This window comes from Fundulus heteroclitus, chromosome 4, assembly GCF_011125445.2.
Source record: "Fundulus heteroclitus isolate FHET01 chromosome 4, MU-UCD_Fhet_4.1, whole genome shotgun sequence".
In the NCBI taxonomy this organism is placed as follows: Eukaryota; Metazoa; Chordata; class Actinopteri; order Cyprinodontiformes; family Fundulidae; genus Fundulus; species Fundulus heteroclitus.
This window is the reverse complement of record NC_046364.1, coordinates 20,518,560-20,532,147: the sequence shown is the minus strand read 5'-3', so window position 1 is coordinate 20,532,147 and position 13,588 is coordinate 20,518,560.

Sequence of the window (13,588 nt, the reverse complement as noted above, 5' to 3'; positions counted from 1 at the left end):
GACATAATGAAGAAGCAGAATTTATAAAGAGTTTAAAGCAAGACTCATGGCAGGAAACCAATCAGTTTCAATGAGCTCTGCTATTTCAGATAAAAAGAGTGTTATAAAACCCAGCCAGTGTTATGCTGGATGCTTGCTGATGCTTACTACAAACATACGGTAGTTATCCATGTTGTTAAGAATGTTTTATCCAAATATCAGTTGGGGTGTATGCTAACATTTAAGTCTTCATGTATAATTTTGACCCTTTTTAGATTAGAAAAATACCTAATCTCATGATAAATTAAAAATGTAGTTTTTAAAAGCCTAATAAATGCTCTATGGATACTTATTATTCCAGATAACATATTACATTTAACTGGTTTTTCTATCTTAGAATATGAAACTATGAAAACACTTCTGACATGAGTGCAAAAAACATGAACATTTATTAAAAATGGTCTCTCCAATAAATCCTTGTCCTGTTCACAACGTCTGACTTTAATTCGAATGACATTGACATGTGGGAATTAGCTTTTAACAGCTCTCTCCTGTCAAAATGATGATTCAACATCCCAAAATATAAATCACAGGACATGTCAGACTCGTTGTCCAGGGCTAAACTAAACAGAACATCTAAATATTCTGGACACATGTGGTGGCCATTTTCAAATCTGATAGGATGCAGACCTAATTTCATTCTTCAGGGTAAACAAACACCATCAGAGGACCACAGTGACATTCTCTTTATTTGCTATTATGTGCATGAGGTTTGTAATGTCAGACAACCGTAAATCTCTTTTCTGATTCATAATGTACTTTGGGTATTTGGAGCTGATTTTCTTTCTAATTTACAAGTCAGTTACTGCCAAACCAGTGTTTGTGTCAGCCATTAGTGAATAACAAGTCTGGTTACCTGTGATGTAATTGTCCATAAAGTATTCATTTTGGATTTCCACCATGTTTGAGTAGCAGCCCACACTGTCCCAGGCCAAACTCACAGAACTGTTACTGCACCATAAACATGCTAGAAATTACATTCTGGCGTTTCAAATCTATCCCACAGGCATCTGGAACAGTTCTACGGTGTGGTTGTCCAATTAATGGCTAAAGCATGAAACTGAAATATGAAAAGCGTTTTAACCCCAGTAAAGGTTCTTGACTCCAAATGTTGCGGATATCTGCGGTGAAAGTGGGGGAACAAATAACGTCACTGACAATGTTTGACAAGAAGCCGGGGACTTTAATGGATTTATCATCTCTGGCTGAGGACGGTCTCTTGTGACAGGCAGTTTCATCACCTGCTGATTGTGTTATGAAGCTGTTTTAGAGAAATAATAACAGAGATCAAAGCTGTCATCAAAGGGAAAAATATCTTTTTTTTTTGACACTTCTTGTTTTACCAGTTGGTTTTCTGTGTTTTTATCAACATTACACAGACAGACAGATGGACCCCACAGCTGCACTTCAATCAGACTGAGGTCTTTACTTTGATTAGGCCACTAAATCCCCTTGATTCCTATCTTTTTCTTCCATTCTGTTGTTGATTTGCTGCTGGTTTACAAACTAGTTTGGACTAATCTTCAGTTTTGGACATGTGGCCAACCATGGCTGGCTCAGTGACTGCGAGGTGAACAGGTTGTATGAACGCAAAGCAAGCCCAAATCATTATCCTTTCACCACCATGCTTAGCAGTTGGTCTGAAGTGTGGGGTGAACATGTGGTTTTCACCAAGCCTAGTCCTGGACAACAACTCTACTTCGGTGTCATCATCTGTCTAAAGGTCATTGTTCCAGTTTAGATGCAACTTTGCAAACCTGTGCTAAGCTGTCATTCTTTGCCCTGAAAAGCCTTCCAAGCACGCCTTACATGTTCAGGCTTTTTCTGATTGTACCTTCATGGACATTAACATTTTAGAATGCCAACTAAGACCTGCAGAGCCTGAGATGGAGCTCCTGGGTTTTCCGTGATTTCTCTCCATTGCGCAGTCTGCCTTGGGGGTGAATTTCCTTTGGCATTTGCTGCTAAGATGATTGTCAACTCTACTAAATATTTCCCATGTGTGAATAATGCTTCCTTACTGCAGTGAGAGGGACTTCAAGATGTTTAAAATTGGCATTTTAGCCCTTCCCAGATTGATGAGTAGCAGTGATTGTTTCTCTCAGGTCATTGCCGACGTCTTTCCGCTCTGGCATGTTCCCAATATTCACCTTTATGCTCCTGTCCAACAAACTGCCAAAACATCCTGCTTTTATAGAGGCGGAGGAGGTGGTCACGCTTGCTGAAAAGTGTATTTGATCAGCTGGACAGTCGGGACCTGGCTGCTACTTTCCTTTGCCCAAGGTGGAGAATGATAGATTTACACCTAAAATTAATTGAATAAACATTACTTGAAAGTGTGATATAAGTATTGCACTATGTACAGCTTTTTACACAGCAAGGTGTGCATTATGTTGTGATGTTGTGACTAAACATCTGGGAAATATCTAAGCAATTGTAAAAGTACTATGGAAAAGGAAATTTCAGGGTTTCAGCAACAGGAAGGAAGGTTTTCTCATCCTAACAGTAGATGGCAGTACTGGCACACCAGTTCAAGAGGACATCTGTGAGAAGCAATGTAATTAGGCCTGTGTGTAGTGACCCTAAAGGAGGACTGCAGAGAGTGTTTCTGATCAGCTTGGCTTCATCTTACACATACTGAAAATATCCATCATTGCTGGCTAATGTTCCTTTGCAATAACCACGATAATTCGTCTTAGGTAAGAGCTTTCTGGTGTTCCCGAGCCATTCTCTGCCTGCAATCAGACTGTTCTTTCCATTTGTGTCAGCCGGGACAAGGAGTTATTAATGTTGCAGAGATTGGCATTCCTTTTTTCCTCTCCCCTTCTTAACTTTATTTCTAGGGTTTGTTGAAAGACGGTGGTCTGAGCTGTTTGAAGAATTTGTTGAGTGCAATTTAGCTCCACCATGTCAGGTGAGCTGTGCAATTTGAGGGTTTTAGAGGAGGCTAAAAACATTTCTAATCGGTGAGACTATCTGGTTTGAGAAGAGACGCACAGCTGAAAGTTTTCAGGGCTTCACGTTTGGCTGTTGTTGCTCTCCTACATAATGTACAAACGGAGTAACAGGTGCTGCTTTTATGTCTGTGGGGGAAAAAATGCATGAAAGCATTTTTAATCAGCTTGGGGGAAATCTTGTGAAAATGGTCATATGTATAGTATGTATGTGTAAATTGTTTAGTGGCTCTTGAGGAGCCTTGTCATATCACAGAAAAGACTCCCTGATGACTGCGTTTGGCAGGGAGATGGGATTGTGTTGCATTATGGGAAATGTAGGATTTAAGGCTTGTATGGCTGAATACATAATAGCTTGGACCTCCCAGTTTGCTGTGGGAACTGCCTGAACTTTGGGGAATGGCAGTGTAAATAGTCCTAAGTCAGATTTAACTCTAGACCAGATGTGCCACCATCTTGACATTTTATTCACTTCTCAATTTGTTATGTTGTGTTACGAAAAGGAAAGAAGAAGCAGTAAAAATATTAGCTGTTGTTGGTGCAAGGCTGGTTGAAACATGTGGTTTAATCCATGTATTCAGAAATTTTAATTTCTAAGTTTGAACAGATAGCCCAGTGGATGTCGAAATCCCACTTAGGAATGTCGTTTTTCACCGATCCCATCTTAAAAATCTAACGTGGCCGCCTGCCTGCATTTAAAACTTACGGACATCAACGTGTTTTTTGTACTTTTGGATGACATTAATGTACAACTTTGTGACAAAGTGGTTTAGGTTATATTTTGTTCACCACTGCTCTTAAAGGTTAGGGTTTCATCAGTCACCCGTAGATGTGGAATCAAGACAAACGTGACTGAAGAGTCTAAATTTGGAGTCACAGTAGAAAATCCTGTATGTCTGCTCAATTTACCCATTCAACAAAAAGCCAGGAGATCCAAATCCTCAGCCCACATTATGGTTCGGCTGTGAACAAACATGAGAGAAAAACCTGGAACAAAGGAACACCAGCACTAGTGAGAGAGCACACCCTATGATTTTAGTTTTAAGAAATAATGAGTGTAGCCCCATCCTATCATGATGGGTAATAACTAATAAATGCTAGTCATTCCAAATCTCACCATCGTTTTAACCTACCGTAGAAAATTTCCCTTTAAAAATAGTCCTATATGCACAATGTTGTCCCAGCAAATTTAAAAACACAGAAAACACCTGAATAATTTGAAATTATAATGTATTTTTTAGAATTAATATTAATATTGCAGCTACAGGACTGCTAGATCACCCATGTCCTGTAGCCTGCCCATTGTTTGTATTTCTCCTGACAAATAGAACCCAAGCCCGTTGATGTGTGGTGTTAAGACTCTGACTGGGATCTATGTGTGCTTCTAGGCGTGAAAAAAAACGTTTACATTGCATCTCAGCATATTTTGTTTCTATACAAACCTATTTGTTTACCACAGCAGCACAGTATCATGAGGACTTTGCTTCTATTAAGAGCCTGTCCCACACTGGCTCTTCTCATCCACTCACGTAGCAAGATAGCACCAATATAACACAGATCACAGGAAAGGTCATGCTCTTTTTCGTCACTGGAAAGGGTAAAAGAGAGATGATGAATGCAGCCGATGGAAGGAGGATCCTGGAGGAGCCTGCTGCTTTTAAACCTCTGCTGCACCTTTGGAAAGAAGGAATGCTGAGCATGTTCCTTAGCGGTGCCACGCTCCCATTGGAGCTGCTCTCACCGGGGATTCAGACTGATTTTAAAGGAGCCTCGGCTTCTTTTAAAATCCATTTTCAAGCTTCTTTGAAGTTCAGCAGACCGAGGGGCTCGGCTCCAGCTCCATTGGGGTGACCTGTTCTAATAATAGCACAGTCACTTGTGACGGTGTCGAGCTCTATCAGGTGTAAAAGCCTTCATCATACGCTGCTTTGTCTCTCAGCGACAACCACGGTGGATCTGAAGCGACAATATGCTTCCCTAATGTGCAACACTTTCTACTTAAACAGCTTAGAAACTATCTCTGTGCAGATGAGATGCTTTTTGACAACAATTTTGCACGGCAGAGCAATAAAGCGCACACTGAAGCATTGCCATCCTGACTGGTCAGTGTCATCTGTAGTTATAAACAATATACCAAACTCTTACAACCCTTGGGAAACTCACCTCCACGTTTTCTCTCACCACCTCTTTTCTGTTGTATTTTATGCTATTCTGCTCTGAATAGCATCTAGGATGTAAGCAAGCTATTAATTCACAGCAGATTACCAAAGCATTTCATATAGACTTTTACTCAGGCTTATTTTAAAATGTATAATAAAAATGCAGAGAAACATGCAGGTAGCATAAAAGCAGGACCTCTGGATCCCGCCTAAGCTGGACTACTGTAAGCATCTTAACCGTCGTCTTCCTTGGTTCTCCCAACACGTGGTTGTACCAGCACTGCATTGTAAGTCTTTCCTTTAGGCATACAGCAGCAGTCATCTAAGCATGCTCACATTTAGCCCTATCCTCTTTGCCTGTGTGCAGTTCCACACAGATAGGGACATCTGCTGAGGAAGTTTTTTCCTTTCAAGTAACATTAAAGAATATCCCCTCGCCTCTGCCTCAGCTACCTAAGCACCGTAGCATCTTACGAGATAGTGCAAACAGAGGCAAAAATGTGTAAAGGAGACATAGAAACATGAACAGAACTACGTAATACTCCAGTGCAGGCAGCTTTTACTAGTAACTACATTGAAAAGTTCATAAAGCATTTTGTTTTCTGCTAAACAACCTTGTATTAAATGTCTGTCGGGCCGTGAATGGACACTAAAACATGTGAAATCAACTTTTGCCGCCTTTGTGAGTTGACATATCCAATCTGATTTTGGGGTGGGGGGAAGTACGCTCCTCTTACAACCCGTAGTCAATAGCAGAGGGTTCAAAAATAAGCTATTTTTAGGGCCTTTTTAGAACCTCAGGAAGGGTGAAAGATAAAAAATGAAAGTGAGGTGTTATTTTCAGCACCTGGGACAGCGTTCATCTTTGCCCTGCTTACTTACTGTCTGCGCCATAAATATGAATTCAGGGTAAATTAAGGTATCTGATATAAGCCTGAAAATATCAAAAACGTCAACCAAGTATAGTTTGTAAATACAATATCTAGTAATGGTTAAATTTGACTTTATTCTGTACAAAAATAGAATATTTCTGGTTAGAACTTAATGAATGCTGTCTGCCAACGTTTTGTAGTGTAATTACCGCCAGATCTTATTTGGATTACAAACTACATAAATTCATACAAGAATAATTCCTGATTATTTGCAGAGGAGTGCATTGTGATTGAGAGGATGATCTGCATCTTTAAAACTTATTTGAATGCAACTGTGAAACTATCAATCAGCCTGAGCTTGTAGTGTTTACAAGGGAACCACACTGAGAAAGATTATGAACATGGTATTATTCTGTTGTTTATGAAAAGGTGATTGTGCAGATGCTTGGTAGATTCATATGATTAATAAAATCTAGATAGGGGAAAACTATGCAAAATATGGTCAACATAAAACAGAATAGAACTTGACTGATATCTTTAACTAATTCAATTACTTAATTTGAGTGAACGCATTGATGAGACATTTTCCTAAATTGTTTGGAATTTTCTGAAAAATAATAAATTTTCTCTTTTAGCTGTTAAACCTAATTTATATTGTGCCTAATTCCTGATCCAAACCTACCCAATTACAATTTTTTTTAACACAATTGGGTAAATTCATCAGTCTGTTTAACAGAGAGATGATGTGAATCTTTTACCTAGCAAGACTGGACCCAACTGGTCTCATTACTGTTGCATGTTTTGATGGGTTTAAATTGGTTTATTTAGGAAAAAAAACGAAAACAGAAAAAGAGATGGTGTTCTCTCTATTTTCATAGTCTGAAATATATTGATTCCTCAACAACATGGCACTGAAAAGGATTTCAGTGAGACTGTGAGGGTTTCTGCCAACTGTGGAGAAGAAAAATAACCAAAACAAAAAGTAAAAACATGAAACTCATCTAGAGAGCAACATTATCACTCACAGTGATGTGGAGTGAAGATATGTAACATGTACTTCAACTTCCTCCAAGCTGGGTTCCATTAGCAGAAAGCAACAAGGTTTCATAACAGGAAAAAAGCCATAGAAAGGTTAACAATCCAAATGAACACAGGCAAGGACAAAAGAACATCAAAAGGTTTCTGGTAAGAAATGTGTGATTTGGTCCTGATGTCAGCCGACCAATCAGCTGAAGCAGATGTTCAACAACACAAACAGGGTTAATGTGTCACATTCTTTTTTTTTTGTGTCCTGTCTGGCAGTGTAGCATTAAGAATTGTTGTCTTGATGCCAAAGAGAGCCCAAAAGGTTTTACTTTCACAAGTGGAGCATTACTGCTTTCGCCATAGTGCTCTACTTGATTTACATATGCAAAAGGCTTTATTAGATTTTTTTCTGGGACTATTTCATGTTCAATGGATACAAAAACGGGAACGTAGAAAAAAATAGAAAAAGAAAAAGATGAGACAACATGCTAAAAGGGAGAAAATGTGAAGAAACAGAGGAAAGAAAAAGGAGAAAGCAAGATAACATCCTCAGAGTCTGCTTCCACACCTGCAAAGAGCTCCTGGGAGTTGCAGCAATGAGCCCGCGGGCTCTGTCGGCAGCCAACTACACGGAAGCGGATACAGCCATGGAACCTGAGTCCTGAGGTCTAGGGGCGCCTCGCCCCCTGGGCGGGGACCCGACAGAACCCCGGGGCCCAGCCCCCGCGAAGCAGCCGCCAGGAGCCTGTTGGCACACACCCGCGCACCCAGCCCTGGACACCAAGGACCACCAACGCACCAGCAGGTCAAGGCACCAGCCAATGTAGGGGAGCATGATGGGGGGGCCTCCCCACATCCTGCCCTCCATACTTAAGCCCTACCCCCATATTCCATTGGAGAGCGGAAGTGCCCCCCCTCAACTGACCCCCGGGACCCAATGCCCATCCCCAGTCCAGTCCGTGACCAGGTGGCTTGCTCCTCCTCCAGGCCCCGAACTCCGGATGGCAATTGGAGGACAGGGGTGTGAGAAAGACCCCGAATGTGTTACATTCAGGTGCTGGATCTGATCTCAACCACAAATCTGGTCAGGAGATGTAGGTCAGGCCCTTCCTCATCTGTCGTCATGAAAGGTAAAACACTAACAATAAGACAAATTAAAATGATCCATATGAATGTTCTACAAATTTGTTTTTCAGTATAGTTTCCAAATCTGTATGGTGAAAATTGCTAAATTAACATATTGCCTGTTCAAATACATGGGAGACGAGCAAGTTGAGGCAGTAAAGATTGGGGCCGCCATTCTGATGCCGCTGTTTTGCACATGCTGACTGATGCAGGCTGCTGGCACATGCCCATTGCTGTCTTTCTTCATGCCACCAACATACATGTTTGACTACACATGTACTTTGCATCCTGATGTTTTGCAGTCTGTTTAACATATTGATTGACTGTGTGGGTGTGTGTGTGTGACATATTTAGTCTTTCTAGGTGGCCATAAATGCACAGTGAAAATTCACAGGGTGATGCAAAAAGTACCCTACCACATAGGGAGCAGTGCTGAACCCCAAAGGATCAATTTATAACAGGTGCACAAGCTAGAACATTATTTATTTCGCTATTTGATGGGAACTGGGTTAATAAAAAGAATAGTAACACGCTCTTTTCAACAGCAGTGGTACATGCAAAAAGACTGGTTGTGTTACAAGAGGTTGGCTCTTTCTGCTCTCAATGCTTTTTGTTTTCAAAATGTGACATAGTCTGGACCGACACAGGATATTGTGACATAATTTACCAAGAAGTCACAGAAAAGATAGCTGACTGACATTCAAAGCCAGACAAAAATGAAGCGTTTGGAGGTCCAAGCAATGACATTACAATGAATGAGCAGAACAGACTGATCATCAGGGTCCACAAAACGAAGGTGAGGGAGAACTGTGAGATTTTAAAAGACTTGATTAAGTCTTCATCCGTGGACCTCATATACAAATAAAGGTAAGATCATACAGATGCTCATCCCCTCATCTCTTCACTCCTCATCACAACCCTTCATGCCTTATCCAATTCTCATTCATCACTCATCCCTCTCATATCCCTTCCTGCCTCATCCCTCACCACTATCTCATCCACCCCTCGCTGATCTCCACAATCTTAATCCCTCATACCAAACTTCCTCATCCATTGTTCTTAAACTCTCATCTCTGCCTCCTTCATCCCCGATTCTATCATCCTTCCTATCCCTGCGAGCCTCAACCTGCATATGCCTCATCTCCACATCTTTCATCTCTCATCCCTACCTCCCTTGTCCTTTATCCCTTATCCCTACCTCTCACATCCCTTATTCTCAGTCCCTTCCTCTTTCTGACCCTAACCCCATCCCTTATCCCCATCTGTCTTATTGCTTATCTATCATCCCTACTTCCTTCAACTCTGAGCCCTACCTTCCCCATACTGCCACATCCCTCATCCTCATCATTTTTTATCCCCATCTTCTTTATCTCTTAGTCCATCATTCCTTATTTTTCTTAACTCCTTCATCACTCATTCCTAACTCTTCATCCCCTCCTCCCTTACCCTTTATTCTTCATCTCTACCTTTTTGCATCACTTCTACCTGCCTCCCTTACCACTCATTTTTTGTTCCTCATCCCTCATCAGTTCCTCATTCATCCCTCATCCTACTTACCATGTGAACCAATGGCCTCATCTGTTCATTCTGCTACAAAAAGACCCCGGAGGTTTCTATTTGGCTTGATGAAAAGCTTAACATCTTTGGTAATTCTGAGCACCATTGAACAACATTTAGCATCATATGTATAAATTGTAGTAAATGCAGTGGATGTAGCAGAAAAGTGTAGTTACGTGTGGCACTATTGATGAGTTTCCTGCAGCCAGGTTGACAGACCGCTGAAGGAGAGGGCTGCGAGGAGGTGGTGTAAGCTCTGACGGCTGGATGTATGTGGGTGTGCCGGAGGTTATGGGAGCCATCGCAACCTTTCCTCTGCCATCCATCGCACTGCAGAGACTCATACAATGGGGCCAAACAGAGAAGATAAAAAAAGTATTATTGGTGACCTGGTACTCTTTCTAAGATCTGTCCATGCTCTGAATTGGAGAGATTTCTCCTGGGAAAACTTCCTTATTTTTCACCCAGCGCAAACCACCAGAATATGCTCTCCTGGATGTAAAAGGTGGGTTTTTACATGTTGAGAGAACTCACATAGATTCAGGGGCCTTGTCTCAGTGATTGTTTTATGATCATAATCGTCATTTTTTAAGTATGAGCAAATACGTTGTAAGTGTACTTTGTAACATTTCACAAGTATCATAAAAAAATGCCTGTCCCAGTAGTATGAAAATCTAATTTTACCGCTCAGTACAACACTGTACAGTGAAATTGTGGATCAATAATTTGAAAAGAGAGTTTAATCGAATCTAGAAGAAAGCACTTCGTCCATATCAAAGCTCTCTTATTGCTGGCTGTTAGAAATCATCGGCTGCAGCTGGATGCTATACAGGAACAAACCTTACTCTGTGACCCATAGAACTAACTTCAGTTTTTAGGGTTTTTTTATTTCTTGCTGTCAAGTTCGTAAAAAGTCTAAAGAAATGATAATAGAATAAAAGGAAAATAGAGAACATTGGTATTGAAGGGAAGTGGTTGTTAAAGACAGTTAAAATGCTACATGTTTTCATCTGGGGTTGTGTCTGCAAAAGTCCTCATAACTTGGAACCACATGCTTTAACATATTTTATTGGGATTTTACAGGATAAAAACAAAGTAGTTCATAGTATAGTAGCACTCTGTAGAACCATTTTTTGCTGCAGTTGGAGTGGGGCACTAACTTTGGCAATTTTTCAAAGAAGAATAGAGCAATTCTTTTGGTTCCAGCTGCGCAAAGTTCAGTCAGATAGGATAGAGAACATTTCAAAAAAAAATTATAGTCTTTCCAGATGTTCTTAATTGGATTTAGGCCTGGATTTTGGCTAAGCCATGACTATGCTTTGATTATTATTCTGGTTTTGTGTAGTATGGTCCTGTCGGAAAGTGAACAGGTGTTTTTTTTCTCTGAATGCTCTGTATTTTGCTCCATCAATCTTCCCAGCAACTCTGTCCATCCTCCCTGCTTCTTATGTAGAAAAGCCCACAGCACAATACTGCCACCACCATGCTTCACTGAGGTCATGTCGGATATGCCTACATATCTTGTGGTTGTTCTGTAGGTCATAAAGGTTCATCTGTTCAGAGTGCCGTTAAACCCATCCACTAATTTGTCCCAGGCCTGTCTGCTGTGTTCCTTGTTTTCATGATGCTGTTTATTCACCAATGTTCTTTAACAATCCTCCAAGAAGTTCATAAAACAGCTGAATTTATTTCTGAGATGCTGAAGTAATTTGGGGACCTCTGAGGATGACTGGTTGCATTAGACTTTATTTAGGGGTATCAGAGTAAGGACCAAAACACACCAGATCCGATTTCCGTAGCAATTGGAATACTTTGTGAAGTGAATGGGGCTGTGCAGAATGCTTGTGATTCCCCTCTACTATATCTTTGACTGTCTGACCAAAATAGACCGGCAGATGTGTGTATCAAAGGTATTAGTCAGACAGGAAGTTAGACATGGTGGCATTGTAACACCAGAGGTGTCAAAAGTTTTCACAGATATAACTCAGATGGAAGTATTAATACTAGGGTTTAAAAATACTTGTGTAGAAGTTGAAGAATCAACTCAAACTTTTTACTTAAGTAAAAGGATAAAAGTGCCGGTCTCCAAACTACTTAAATTTCTAAAAGCACAAAAGCATTTTAAGAAAAAAAGGCCATTATGACTGTTATATTAAGAGGTAAATGCTGAAAATCTTGGGATAGGTTTCCTGTTTCACCCACATTTATGCCCATTGAAAATAAACAATTTTAGTACAATGCAAATAAATAAAACAACCATGTATATGCACAAATTAGCATTAACATGAGTTTCATGAAGCAGAAGATCTCATGAATGGTTGCCTACAAGTATTAATGGTGCAATAAGTCAAACCTCAGAGGCGTGTTATCAACAGCCTTTATTGGAATGTAAATGTGCATCCAAGCTTAGCTGCAGGAATCTATGAGGGCAGCGCATATAATAACAAAACTGGACAAGAAAATTGGTTTATTCAGAACAGGCTTAGTGACAATTACCCTCATACGGTTGTCTATAAACAGCAGACATTGTTGTCAAAATGAATGACTCATCCAAGTGATTAATCAAAAGATGAAAAATAACTAATAATCCTGATTAATAATTTACTGATCTGTACTTTGTAATATTATATAGCTAAGGGCAACGATGTCAAATTTAACTTTGCATCCAGCCAACTTGGAAAGATCTTCCAGATCTGAACAGGGATGTTGAAGTGTCTGCTCTTCTAGGCACTAGGTTTAGAAAGCGTCTGCATTAAATGTGTCATACCTACACTTAATGTGAACATTCAACACCAACAGAAAGCTTGTACCCACTAACAGAGAAATCACTCTATTTTAGCTCTTTACAAACTAAACGTTAGCAAGCAAAATGTCCAGAAAGAAAAAAAGTCAAGACAAAGCTTGATGATGATTGTTAACAGAACAAAAAGGATATAATCGTAATACATTGAAGTCAGTCCAGAAAGAAATTACATTAATATGTGAATCCCTTGCACCAGAATGCATGCAATCTATCTGCACTTCGTGCAAACATCCCACACACATTAGCAAGCTCTATCTATAGATCGCTCGAGTTTTGTATGCGCATATTTTATGTACCTGGGAAAGAGGGGATGTGATGTGAGCAGGGGGTAAAGATGAAGTAATCTGCTGCTACTTCATCTGCAAGAAAATGTTGGTCCTGAGAAAGACTCTTCCCATAGTTGTACTTTTACATTTACAGATATTTTTAGACCTGTTTCAAATAGGGAAATTTGTATTTTCCAGGTGAATAGAAATCACAAAAGGAATCAATAAACCTCCAACAAAAAAGTAACATGTTTTTAGGATCAAGCTTAAGAAAATCTAGAGAAATCTCTAAAAAAAGAAAAGAAAAAAAAAAAGAAAAAAAATTGTTAGTTTTTCCTTTTGTATGAGTGGAAATGAGGAAAGATGATGAGAGCAGGATAAGTAGAGGTGATGATAAACTCACCGTCCAGGAAAGGTTAAACACGTAAGAAATTAACTATCTCTATTTGTTAAAATTATCTCCATTCACACAGCATGAGTCTGAGACATGAGTCAGTCTCTTTATTTTACCGAACTCACTTTGCTTTACAGCCGGAACTGGCTCAACCCCCTAGTGACCCTGAACTCAATAAATGCAGGTAGAGAAAATGAATAAATGACTCAGTGAAAAAAGGAACCGTTAGCAATAAAAAAAAAAAACTTCAGCATTTTACTCATTGGTGTCAAGGCTTTAATTTCTTCTCTAATAAGCTGCATCCACTGGTAGAAATAATAAAAAGAACAAACCTGAATGAGAACTCATATTGAATTTGTTTTATTTTCCGTTACAAACGTCAGTCTGTTGAAA